Source organism: Ixodes scapularis, unplaced genomic scaffold (assembly GCF_016920785.2).
Source record: "Ixodes scapularis isolate PalLabHiFi unplaced genomic scaffold, ASM1692078v2 PGA_scaffold1__304_contigs__length_218370807, whole genome shotgun sequence".
NCBI lineage: Eukaryota > Metazoa > Arthropoda > Arachnida > Ixodida > Ixodidae > Ixodes > Ixodes scapularis.
In genome coordinates, this window is record NW_024609846.1 from 80,850,739 (window position 1) to 80,865,065 (window position 14,327).

Consider the following 14,327-nt stretch of genomic DNA (forward strand, 5'->3'; position numbering starts at 1 on the left):
CAATACACAGAGTCTTCAAAAAACTTCTTCGGCGAATGACGACGAACGAGTAGAAAACGTGTCGTCAGCACGCTGAAAAACCGCAGCAAAGGCTAGCAAAAACGGCAAATCGTATCCCAAGCGAGTGAGGCCCGGTGGCTTCACTTGCGGGAGCGGCAAGCGCGATCCAGCAATTGTCATTGAGATCAGTGAGTAACTGCATGTGTTCCGCCTTGCGGAGCAGAGTACCGCAATAGACTACTTCCATAAAGCCCTACATGCAACACGGCACGCGTTGCACTCTGGGAACTGGTTGGCCAGCCAGGGAGGAGGGTGGCATGGTTTCGGTTTCGATTGACTCGTCGACAAAAGATTATACACAGAGCGTGGGCTATTAACGGCCGTTATTTCATGTTTTCTGGTCCCGAGAGCGTCATTTGTGGTCTCTAAACTAACTTAAATGGCCAGACCTTGAAGCTTTAGACAAGCCCGCGACGTATAGTTTGTCTTAACTCATGCTTGTTGTATTTTTGTACTTGAGCCTTTCTGTTAGCGTTCCAATCGAGGTATGTGGACGAGCCAGTGCTGGGAATCTCGACGCTGCGAAGCTTGAGGATCTTGCCTGTGTACGAACCAACAAGCTGTAGCAACCAATAAGTTGGCATACATCGAGCTCGCGCCTTTACATTAGTGTTGTTGATCAGGAAGTTTGTTTGTTTCGTGCGTTCATAGACGAAAAATCACTTTTTGTAATTACTGTTTTTCTTAATACGCCTTAGTACGCGAGGTAAAACTCGCGAGGCGCCATTGAAAAGCTCAATTTTAACACACTTCTAATCTCTTATCTGTACTGACCCGCAGCACTGCACGAAGTGAGGTCCCCACCCGCTTGCATTCCACTAATGTTCAACATGGCGTATGCGCATAAAGTTATCCTGCAATCATATAGGCGCATTCGCACATGCAGACCATTTTTAGAAAGCAAAGGTCGAGCACTTGTGTGAAGAATGTCGCACCGTTCGCCGGGAGTACGCCGGACGGGCAAGAACCCCTATATGCGGTGCGCCAAACGAACGAAATTGTTCAAAGCGCGTTTGACAGTTGCTAATGGCCATAATATTTGTTATGTGTTTGCTTTCTTCCTGCCTGAGTATGTCGAGATCATTTCAGACACACCGTTCAGGCACAGATCTTGGGCGTCAGTAAAAGCTCGTCCGAAAAGGCTTAGCGAGGAGTAGGGGACGCTTGTTAGGGCCTCCGTCGTAGCTAGCCGATATCAGCGTTTGCAAAAACGCTGATATCGGGCGCGGTTTTCAGCACGCGGTTTTTAATCAAGCGAAGAAAGGCAACATTTCAACAATAAATATCTTAATGTTTTTTTTTTTTGCAAACTGTATAAATTGGGTTAGCCTTTACTAATGGCTCCCTTTAAAACTGCAATTGCAACGTGGCCCATTAAACCGTTTATGAAAAAGTTAATTAACAGAATTTTGTTAGCCAACATACTGTGACATTTATCCCCTCATAGAATGCCCTCCAAGCCCCACAAACATACACTGAAGGCAAATCCACGTAGCTATCAGCTTTTTTTTTTTTTTTTCAATTCCGTAAAGAATTAAAGAAACGCCCTGTATAGCTTTACTCTTTAATATGCTTTTTGCAGGAGGGCACTGCTTTTGCCTAGAGGTGACTTTGTAGAAAGAGGCAAGCACTTTTTTTACTCTTATTATGTTTATAGTCAGCTTCTTTCACTCTGACTTTCCCTTTTATAACTACTTTCCAGGCATTGAGTGACCTTTGATGTGGAAATTATGTTCCTTAATATGTCAGTTTGTTTTGCTGACTTTGACTGCACTTTAGAAACAGTACTGAGAAAAGCGAGTGTTTATCTCGTTAATGTCATTACCAAGCAACATGAAGCCTGCCATGTGCACAGCTTTTTTTAGGTTAGGGGGTGGGGACCCATGTAATTTATTGATCACAATAATTATGACGTTTATGTTATTGACAGAGGACAAGCAGGACATTTGCCTGTCTCATTGAGGTTTCCGAAAATAAGTTTTTGACTTCTGGGAGTAATCTACAGCTAATAATGACACTTGGTGTAGAGAAAGGGTGACACTGCACTCAAGATGGCGATAAGGGACTGTGTGCCCTCTAGTTTTATGTAACTGTTCCTCTTCCTTCTCTGTTCATTAATATGACATATGTTTGTTTTATGATAACTTTGAGCAGCAACAGATATGGTAACATCAGTGGCAGGTTACTCTAGTGGTTTTTTTGATTGAACTTATTTACCACTATTTTCACAATCTAATATCTGTGTATATAGAACTAAGCGAGTAGCTGTCACACCTATTCCTGGTAAACGTCGATACTGCCTATGAATAGGATGTATACATTTTTGTTATAATTTTCGTCTGTGTAATTACTTTTTTTTTTCCTCTTGCAGTTGCCCTACGGATGCAAGAATGATCCGTTTGTAACACACCTTTGCTTATATATCTAGTCAATTTTATTTAACTCAAAGTTACTTTCAAACTACATGTTTCTTCTGCTAACTTAAGCTTGGTTGTTACCACTCATTATACTTTTTGAGAAGTTGAGTATGTTTCTTAGTGAATCTGCAAATGTTTCCGCAGTATATGTCTGGTCCTGTTGCTGCAACCTTTTTCGTGATGTTTTCTCACAGTTTATTTTAATCAAGTTGGCTGAGCTTACAGCTTCTACTGAGTGCAATGTAAAACTTGGAAGATTTATGAAAATAAACCCTATCTCAACAAATCTTTTGGATTCCTCTAAGCGTCCTACTTTATGGTCAGTGACAGGTGCCTCTTAGAGGGCCACTAAAAAAGTTAGAACAAGTTAGAATGACATGGATAGGACACCCATGTCATAAAATGCATTTTCCTTGAAAAAAAAAATAAAGTATAACTATTTTGGGTGCAAGACTCATTTTGGCAAGACTGATTTTACATGGTTGCCTGAAAAGTGGTTGCTATTTCAAGGAGATAGCTTTCTTTTTGTAACTTCCTATTGGCTGGAAGGAAGTGATGGAGACGGATGTGCATACTTTTCCCAGCAACCCCTGCTTCCTTCTCTGCTTGCCACGAGCAGATGCGAGAGAGAAAAGTAGAGTGGAGGACTGCTTTAAATTGTGTCACAAAGTGAAAATATTGCTGAAATTATACTGTCTGGGGGGGGGGGGGGGGATGCATCTTGTGATATGCATGTTCTATTAGTCAGTCTTCTGCTGTAGAGAGTAGATAATCCACTCCAAAATAATTCAAAATCTTGCAATTGGAGAAAACATTCTAGAAGTTATCATGCAAATCAATTGCCCAATGGTTGGGGATACTGGTAATCCATGATACCTTTTACTTTTGTGGGTTGTGAAAGTTTAATATAAAAGAAATGAAAATCAACACTAATTAATTTCGAAATATTGAGTCTGAATAGTTACAGTGCTGTCTCCACTATGCTCCGTTTCACTTTAAGTTAAAGCATAGTGAACGGTATGGGCCATCCCAGCTGATCCAGCGCCGGAAGAGTATCACATGACTTTCCAGTTGTGTGGAACGAGAGGCAGAGCTCAAAGTCGCATCAGACTTGACGCTAAATTGACTGGGATGGCTCGTAGTGTATGCTGCGCTTCAACTGAAGGTGAAACGGAGTATAGCTGCTAAATTTGGCTTTGGAGTTCCGTGAGGCATATATATTACAGGCCACATTTCTGGTAACCGACATGTTGTCAACAAGTGCTGTGCTCAACAGTTACTAAGGTGTCACCTTGGGTATTAAGGCAACTTGGGACAAACATTTTATCTTCAATATACCCATTCATTAGCTAAATGTGTCTAGCCTTTGTTGGTTATAAGTGCTAATTATTTTGGGAATTAAAATCAATGTTTGTCCTTTAAGATCATCAGAAGTTCTTTATTTCTCTGTCACGTAAGAAAGATTTTTTTTCCCTCACAAAGTTTACTTCACAATTAGGCTAAATGTCTTTTTTAGTGACTTCTCTGCTCAGAAAATTCTTGTGCAAGAACATTGGAGTGACAAACATCTGAAAGTTAAACATTTTGATTGGCTGAAAAAAGTTAAAAAAAAACTGGAGCTTTTTATAAAAGCTATTACCTCGAAATAAAACTGGGATAGATCGACATGATTGAAAGCAGATTACAGAAAAGAGTATTCACGTTTTCTCAAGTGAAGTGAATAACTTCTTAGAGCGGTTCAGCAGCAGTGCTATTTGATGAACGACTTTCACACAGGCGAAGGTGGGGTGAAATCGCTGAGAGAGCTAGTCTGCGACTAATTTGCCCGAGACGAGGAAAGATAGAAACGAAGCTAGCACACTGCGGCTATGTATATGTGCTTGTCCGTTTTTAGCTGTCCTTGTTGTGGGTAAATTGATTTTTTTATAATGTAGCTCATGTAGAAAAGTAGTGGTCAATTGGCAATATATTGGGTGTCTCAAATAGTGGCCAGTCTCTTTAAATCGACCACAAAATTCGGTTTCTTAACCTGTCGCGCTAAGATTTTGTGCACCGTTGCCCACAGGTGGTGTATTTTTTTCTATAAAAATTGCAAAGAGCGAACTAACTGAGGAAAAAAATAAAGAAAGAAAAAGGCTTAACTGCTATGGAAATGCAGCGAAGCCAACGGTCTTCAAAAATAGGGCGCCCTATTGTTTGAAGACTGGTGCCTTCGCTGAATTTTTAAAGGAGTTAACCCTTTTTCTTTCTTTACTTTTTCCTCAGGTAAGTTCGCTCTTTGCAATTTTTATAATAAAAAAATGCACCACCTGTGGGCAACGCTGCAAAAACTCCTAGCGCAATAGGTTAAGAAACCAAATTTCGCGGTTGATTTAAAGAGCCTGGCTGCTACTTGAGACACCAAGTTAATGTTACACGAATGTTGAGGACAAAACATACCACAAATGTTTGCTGTGTGGTCATTTGAAATATATAAACAATGTTAATAAATTATGTTCCACTAATGTTGAGGGCATAACATACCAAAAATGTTGAGGGCATAACATAGCACAAATGTTGAGGGCATAACATAGCACAAATGTTGGGGGCATAACATAGCACAAATGTTTACTGTGATGTTACGGGAATGTTTTCAGATAACGTTCCAGCGACATGACATTTTGCGGACATTAGCCACGTATACACAACGTTGGCGGACCACATTCCAGTAACATTGTGGCAACATTCGGTGCTACTAGGGACTTAATCTTCTATCAGCATAAAATTTGAGTGGGAGATATATGATGACACGAGGAAGACATCATAGTAACTTTTGTGCAGTAGCGAGGTCGAATTTATTGCGTTTCCTTAGAAGTTCATGCGTCAACGCTGGGCTCAACTTTGATACTCCTGTGAGAACGCGGCTTGCTTTTTGCTTAATGAAGTAACAAGAAGCGGACGTTTGGCAAACAAAATAGGTGAAAGGCTCCAGGTGAACAAATTTCAGTTCTAGTTCACTGGTACTAGACGGGATTATTGAAATTGAACTCAAAGATGCACTCGTTGGGTGAGGTGACTAAGCCACGCTTTACTACGTTTGCATACGCACTCATAATATCCGGTGTTTCGGGAACCAAGAAAAGTGCCCCGGTCTTCGTTTTGTATCGCTCGAGAGTGAGCGTATTGTACGTTCGTGAAAAGTCAGATAATCGAAAACCCAAGCAGCGCGTTCGGTCGCGGCGTGACAGCATGAGATGAAGCTGCTCAATCGAAACCGAAACTGAGCGGCCAACTAGTTCCCAGAGTGCACTGCGTGGTATTTCGCCGCGATGAGGCGCGTCGGTTTTGGAAGAAGTCCATTAGGCGTCTCGCGAACTTCTGTCGAAGACGTTCGACTGATGACAGTGTTGACCGGCTTCTACACGAATTATGCGAATTTTCGGAAACAAATAATTTAGAAAGTAGTTTCTTTTATATTTTATAAAATTGTTATCAATGTTTACAGCATATAAAAGATAAAATATGCCCTTTTGGTGCTTTTTTTAGTTAGTAACGTGAACCAGTGATGTCAATACACCCAACAAATACTTTTCCTTCGCCAAATGGAGTCAACTTTTTTTCTTCATTTTCTTTTTTTATTTATTTATTTATTTTATTTTTTTTTTAATTTTCGCGCATGCGCACAAAAGTTGAACTTAAGTCGAACCTTTGTGAAACAGCACGTTGAAAGTTCGAAGAAGTCGAACTTGGTCGAACTCGACCCTGGGCAGGTTCGCGACATCCCTAACCGCAATGGTGCTTCCAGGGCGGCCATGTTGAATCCAAGGCCGTACTGCGGGAAGCGACCGTCACTTCTGCAAAAGCCCCGGATGCGCGAGCTACGCGATTGTCCTCCTTGTCGTCTTCTTCCCAGACTTTAAAGCATGTTTTAAAACATCGCTCGCGTTATAAAAGAACGCTATTAAACTGTATCCAATGGCTACACATAATGTTGAATGGTCAAAAAACCTTCTACATTACTGTAAGGTGTATATTTCGCAAACGCAAAGCAGAAACACGATCCGGCCTAAACTCGGCGCCTGCAAGGTCGCTTTCCCGTACGAAGGTCGGATCCAGCTCAGTGCACGTGACCTCTTCTCCGCCAATACGGAGTTGGCGGGGAAAGGAACGTTAGACTCTGACTATGCAAGCAGAACCTATACTGTTGCTGGAGCAGAGTCTGGGCTGCAGTTGCGAATGCGGTGACAACGCCAAACTCTGATTGGAAGGATAGTCGGTGAACGCAAAGGCTAGCTGCGACGTTCGGCGTGCGAACGCCAGACTCCGTGCAAGGAGCAGACGGCGCTCTCGCTCGCCCTGATTGGCGGGAGACAGGGGGTAGCAAAAAAGGGCAGCCAGGCCGACTTTGAATCTACTCAATATATCCCTCCAATCAGAGCGCGGCGCTTAGACGACGTCATCACACACTCTCATCTCTTCCTCTCTCGCTTTTTATCCGTATAAAGAATTATTAAAAACTGTAAAAAAATACTTCCTATAACTACGCATGCATGCACACACTACGAAACAAATCAGAGGGCACCTAAGCACTTCTTATGAGTTGTGAATGCGAAAGCATGAATTTAATAATAATACTGAACGCCGCGGAGTGTTCCGCGGTGTTATGCGGCCGCCGACGATGTAGATGCTTGAGGCGGCGCCATGTTCGTCGGCGCCCAGGGGAGCAGAATCAGCCGAGCGCGCGTCACCGTGTACCTTTTACTGGCGCGGCTGCAGTGTTGGGTACAGTACATCTAAAGAGTACTTCGAGTAAAGTACAAAATAAATGAGATGTGATGTACTTCAAGTAAAGTAGTAAGTGCACTGGGTGCAATGTACTTGAAGTAAAGTACAATAAATACAATGTACTTTCAAAGTAAAGTACAAGCATTTTAACACAATCTTTCATGATGCTCATTCATTCCTCTATAGAGTGATTTTTTAAATGGTATGCATTCCCGAAGGTAATCAGGGGTGCATTACCTATTTTCAAAAACAGCGGCGAATATTCGATAAAGTCCAGTGGCCACAGAATAGTTATTTTCAGGAATGTAGCCAAATTCAGAATTCCCTCTTCTGAATTTGGTGCGCTTGCACTGGGTTGTTGCACCCAGAGGGGTTAAATTTACTAGCAGAGAGCCTGACGTCAGCCCCGTAGCTTCCGCAAACAATTTTTTCATAAAAAGTGTCCTTTCCTCAATAAAAAAATAATAATAAAACAGTGAGTGTGCAAGCGAGCTGGTGATAAGTAATCATAATATGACACCTGAGATTGGGGTGCGAAAAAATTAAGAAACTTTCAAGTCGAAGGAAAAGACAGAAGAGAGCATCCCCTCTGCTGTCTTTTCCTTCGACTTGAAAGTTTAATTTTTCCGCACCACAGTCTCAGGTTCTACATTACGATTAATATTACTCTCCCAATATTTTAAATCTCCTTGCTCGCACTGACCGACCAAAAAGTAGCGAGAGTTCAAAAAGCTACGGGAAAGCCGCCCCCAGAACAAACGGAGCGATGCTTCGTCTGCTCACGTTTCTGGATAGAGTAGAATATCCCTCCCAGTATTTGTTCGGAGACAAAGCATAATTTCACGATACAAATTTAGCAACACCAAATTTGAGGAATGTACTTTGAAGTCGGGAATTGTGCTTTCCTCGGAAAGTACCAGAAAAAAATATTTTCAGTAAACTACAAGTACATACCGAGAGAATGTACTTCAAGTAAAGTATACAAGTTTCCTAAATCTACTTGAAGTAGTACTTTAAGTAGAATGTGCTTAAAATACTTCCCAACACTGGGCGCGGCAGAGCGCCATGGAGTGGCGTTCCTTGATGCTAAGGCGCGCGCCAGCCAAGGAGACTTTATTCTCCGTTCCGCTGCTCTGCAGGCTTCGCTCCATGGGACAGGGGACTTTAGTATCCGTTTGGCGCGGCTTCAAGAGCTGATAACGCCGGTTCGCTACATGAGACAGTTAATGCTTTCACATTAATAGTTCCACTCAGTGCAAACCTATCGTTGCATGCATTAATTTTAGCAGTATAAAACATGCAAAACGTTACACAATGGCCACTCGAATATTTTTTGCCTGCAATTTATATAAGAAAGGTCATTAATATACTTCCTAAAACTGGGACAAAGTTAGTCAGGCAAGTGCTTAGCCAGCGCGGTCGAACTGCTTATACATGTCATACAAAAGACTGCGTTGCAGATACTGCCTGAGATATGCTTATTCCTTTGTACGACGGTCCCGCCACTTTCATCATACAAAACTGTCTATAGACGTGTGAAGCAAACGTGCTTAGAACAATATGCTCGAGGAGGCATGTCACCAGATAATTCTATCACATGCCTGCAGCAAACACTCGTCTTCTGTATGATGCGTATGAGCAGCAATGTGGCGGCTTTACGCAACTTGTTGGCAAAGCAACAATGTTAGACTGTAATATAAAACACGTACCGTAAAACGTGTGCATCAATCGAGTTAGGGCGAACAATTATTTTGGAACTCCATGTCGTTACATTATTTTTATTACACCATCATAGTCGACCTGTGCATCGGGACGCGTAAATATAGTGTCGAGCCCATCCCATAGTGTACAACGTTTCCGCAGCTAAGCATTTCTAGGTTTGGAAGTACTAACGATTTTGTGGATTTTATATATGATTTAGGCACATGCGTATAAAATATAGCGAATGATTACCAGCCAACGGCGGCACGATCTTATTTCAAAACGCTCTAAAAGAGCAGTTTTGTAAACTGTATATGGATTATTGTGTGTTCTCTTTAAGCCGACAAAAGAGGGTTCGACAGTGTGTCGCATTTCGACGTAGTCTACAGAAAAGCTCCGTAAAAACACAGCCCCGCTTTTTTCTTCTTTATTTTTTCCTTTTGCGCTTAAAAATGTTTTTCAGTTTTTTCTATCTATATATTTTTTAATACTCGGGTTTTACTTATTTAGTATCCCTAAATTCAAAAATAGGCATAAAAAAACGGCAAAAAAAAAAGTGCCAAAACAACATCCCAATTTTCCAGCGCTTTCCAGTGGCGTGACATCACTGGAAGGCAGACAGGCCGACAAGGCAGTCTTCGAAATAAAACATGTGGTGAATTTTTTTTTTCGTGCTCTTGAGCCTAGTGCTTGAGTGACTTTCCACAGCATTGATTTCATACAATCAAACTTTTTCTTTTTTTATTCACTCTGAAACAAGTTTAGATGTCCATGCTGAAGTTGTCTGGGACCCTGTGCACCCCAACTTTGTTGTGCACCCTGTGCCTGCCGCTGAGTGACACATTCTAAATCTTGGCAGTAGAAATTTCCAGTAAAACACGGTGAAGACGAAACTTAGAAATACAATATCCTTTAAATAAAAAAAAAAAAAAAGAAAATCAGACGTCACATCGGAAGAACTAGTTCAGCCTATCGCTGACTTGAGTCAATTTTGAGGCAAATCAGTGACTATGAAAAAAAAAAAACGGCCAAATACATTTAACTAATAAAAAAAAGGGGGGGGGGGGGGACAGACACAAGGGAAGGGACAACATAACAATTAACGTCCTAAACATAGCTACAGATTTATTACGAAGCACCTACGTCGTTATCGGCAACCACAAAACTGAGGGTGCACATCCACTCTATCCCTCTCACTCCCCCTTCCGGGCTTCCCTTCCCCATTCTTTTCTGTGATGTGTAATAAAAGTTTTCAACAACAACAACGTCGTACACCGGACACAACAGAGGGACACCTCGATCTTCCCCCAGAAACCAAGAACTAAACAAATAAAAAAAGATCGCAAATCGGGCGGTAGTTCCAAGATGGCGGAAGAGACGGGGATAGAATCTCCAGGATATCCCGTGCGCCTGCTCGCTGACGCTGTTCAGCGCGCTAAAAATTACTTATTTGTCTACAAATGCGAAGCGGTTAGGGAGGGATCATATTACAGGTCACGGAGATGTTGATGAACGTTAGGAAAACGAGCATGCTGTTATTTAAAAGTTGCAGAAACCTTAAAGTGCGAAGCTTTGTGGTGAGCGAGCGCGTTTTAGCCACCGGCCACGTTACTGCTTGTGGCACAATATTTTTGAGGGTGATGAAGATATGTTTGCGCTTTGCCTGGCCATTCGTGCTCTAAAAAGAGAGCCCCAAACGGTAACCGTCAAGCTTCGGAAGAGCAGCAATACACAGTATTGGTGTCTTCGCGTCCCAGCCTCTCAAATCGCTGCTCACCGTCTCGGTTTTAGTGTATTGCAACACGTAATCAAACTGCTTTATGGTTATTGATAAAACGTTTATTACCGCAGGCTACCGTACGTGTAGCATTGCGACCGCAAGCTCGCGCTGCGCCTTTGAAGCACAATTTTCAGTGCGCGCCAGACGCGTTGCCGTGCTCATCACTCAAAAAAAAAAAAGTTGTAGTTTCTTGTCACATTTACGACACTTCAAAACTTCAGTTCGCCGTGCAGCCCACTGACGTCTAACTGACGGCCCCAACTTTTACGAGAGGCTTGATGACGGCGCAATGTAAGATATGAAACAGCTAAAGTAAGCATCAAAGAGTACCGAAAAACAAAACAAAAAAAACACCGAAAGTTTGCAGTAGGGCCAAAAAAAAAAAAAACGATTACTTTTTCTTTTTTTTTTTTTTATAGCCATTTACACTTACTTAAGCTATTTGAATAACTTGCACAACTCGTCTATCAAGCCGCTCGTGAAAGTTGGTAGCGCCGGTTGATCGTCAGTGGGCTGTACATCCAACTGAAGTATAGGGGTGTCGTACGCTATGCAAAAAACTGCCTATTAACATAATCGGCGTTTTTAGGTTTTTTTTTTGTTTATTGCTCTATCAAAAAACCGTACATTTGTTGTACCGTGTTATTCGCAACATTGCGGTCCCTCTGGCCAAAACTGCGCGTTCTAAGCTGTCGTCACAAACGGCTGGCTAACACAGACGCGCTTAAAATGCTTCTAGCATTTCTTTATTTGCTTTGTAATTACTTGAAAGCAAGTAAGGGTATTCTGTCATTTTTAAAGTGCTTGGAATAAATGGTCATGTTCCTTGTAACGGCCTCAAAACGCGAACCCATTCCCGATTTGTATTGCTCGACATACCGTTGCGCGACGAGTTTTCTCCTACTTATGGCAAAGAGGCTTTCGGTAGACCGTGCTATAGAGTTCTTCATTATTAGCGGGAGCGTTTTCCGTCACGTTGAGCACAGATTGAGCTGCCGGCCATGCACAAGACTAGAAATCCGCAGCATATGCGATACACGAAAGTCCCTAATGAAATTAGACCTCCCGGTCCTTTGTGCAAGGCTCTTGCTAGGCGGAGCACAAGCATTTCTTTCTTAACGCGCTCACTTTTTTTGTTAAAACGGCTTCACGCATCAAGGCCCAGAGTCCCTGCCACTGTTTCCACGCCGCCGTCGCCGCTGCCGTCCCCGCTCCTCTGGTTCTCCGTTCGGCCGCGGGAGGGCGAGCGGCGCGCTGGAGTTGCGACACTTATCAAATTTTCATATCCAAGGAGCTAAAGCAAAAAGCGAAAGTATGCAAGCGAGCTGTTTAGGAAACATAATAATCTAAACCCTAAGACAATGAAAAATCAAATAACGTCTTGTCCGTTATTTCATTTCTTCTTTTCTCAGGGTTTAGGTTATGATATTGGTTATCCAGATGGTAACCACCCTTTTGAATTGATCTCTTTCTTTACCAAAAACTTCTGTTGCACTCCGACCTCGTTGACACACTGCTGTTTTGTGCTTTTTAGATTACGGTCATTGACACAGCGCCCAGTTTGTCCAACATAGTCCAACATACGGGAATCTACAAGCCATATTGACCAGGGCTGTCGCGAAGTTTTGTCGAACCAGATATTTTGGTCGAACTTCCGGGGTTCGACTGGGTCGAACCGGTTCGACGAACCTTCGAACTTTTAACCAGATTCGACCGGTTCGATTTTGTAGACAGTGTGGCCAGACTTTTATAGAAGTATGTCTAAGTTTGGAGAAATGTTTTTTTATGCGAAGGGTTATTTTTAAATTTATGAACAGTTGCAATTAAAGAAACCAATTCTAATCACTGAAGAAGTTAATAACTTAATTGTTTTGTGCTGTATTAACTGAAATAACCATAGAGATCATACATACTAACTCTAGAGGAAAAGGTCCGCCATTTTCCCATACATTCTGGCTGCCGCAAGCGGCGGATCATGCAGGCAGACTCTCGGGGTCCCAAACACGGTTACATCATCAGAGCAGTTTCGTGAACTTCAACAATCCACGAACTTACCGGTGGAAAGATATGCGCGTTCCTTTCGAAGCTTTCTTTTTGCATAGCGCGCAGATATACGGCCTCGCGTTAACGCTAAACTCACTAAACTAAACCATATACCCGGCTTCGCCGGTGGGGCGCGGCTGGGCGCGGTTGAGGAATACGAAACTGCGCAACCACCAGATTTCCGGGATTTCGACAGAAGGGAAGTTAATGCAGCGTAATGACTTTATTGCTTTTTATAAGCGTTAGAATAGCTCAGAATTTAGTTTACAACGTTAAATTATCACTGTTTATATTGCTGAGAGTTTTCACTCTTCGCGTTTACCATGGCAACGTTGCTTTCTTTCTCTCGTGTTCTGTCGCTCTCTTTTGCGATCGTTCACTCGGGACCCCGGGTGTCGGCGCACGGGATTTGCCACTCCTCCTCGCCCACCTTTACCCCCCTGGAAATAACCAATCAGCCAACGTTACTAAAACACTCAGTTGGGAAACTCCCATAGAGACAGCCCTAAAAATATGGCCCCAATCTGTCTCCGAGCACCGAGCTCATGACGAACACAACGCCACCATATCTCCCGCAGCGGCCACTCGAGAAACTGCACGTGACTTCTATTTTTGGCTTTGACAGGGGACCCCCCTCTCCCCGGCGGACGCGCCGCGTTGAACTAATGAAGTTAAAATGCACCTAGGTCGGGACGCGCTACCTGAAAGGCCCGCTGAGGCATGGTTTTATAAAAACAATATTAATTGTTCCGCAAAACCTTGCGAACTAAAGATGATAAAAACATCACGAGCCCATCATTTGGTACTAAACTCCAATAAATTTCATACAAAAAGAGTCTTTTCTGTTTGTTTTTACGCAAAAAACAGGCTTTCAAAAAGCTCGAGGTGAACATAGTACAGACAAACGAAAAAGAGTGGCGCTGTTGTCGCATTTAGCTCGGTCTCGGTGGACGCCAGCGGCCCGGGTTTCGACGGCGAGTTTCCCAACTGAGTGTTTTAGTAACGTTGCAATCAGCGCTGCACTTAATTCATCTCTTAGCCATTATCATCCAATCCGAAGCCAACTGGCCCATAATAACTCTATGAACTGGCCAGCCTGTCGCGCCTGCGCACACGAGTCGAACCTCAATAAAAGGTTCGTCGAAATTTCCACCAAAAGTTCGAAAAAGTCGAACCTGGTCGAACTCGAACCGCGGCCGGTTCGCGACACCCCTAAATTATTGACCTCACAAATAGACGCCTCTTCAGAACTCAATGCCTGCATCTCTATGCTTTCCTTAATCACGCAAACCAAATGTAAAAAGGGAGAAAAAAAGAAAGAAATTACGCACATTACAAAGTTTACTATGATACTTTTTAACCCGAGACTGGGACAGAAGGAGGAAGAATATTTTACAGTGGGAGAGAAAACATTTTTCCTCCTGCCCCTGCTCGGCAGGTTTGGTATGCAAATAACTTTGCTCCTGTGTTTGAGATATTGATGTACCTTTTCTTGTATCCCGTGTATCTGGACGTTTTTCTAGTAATTATTCAGCATCGGCTCGCCTGCGCGTTAATTTTGG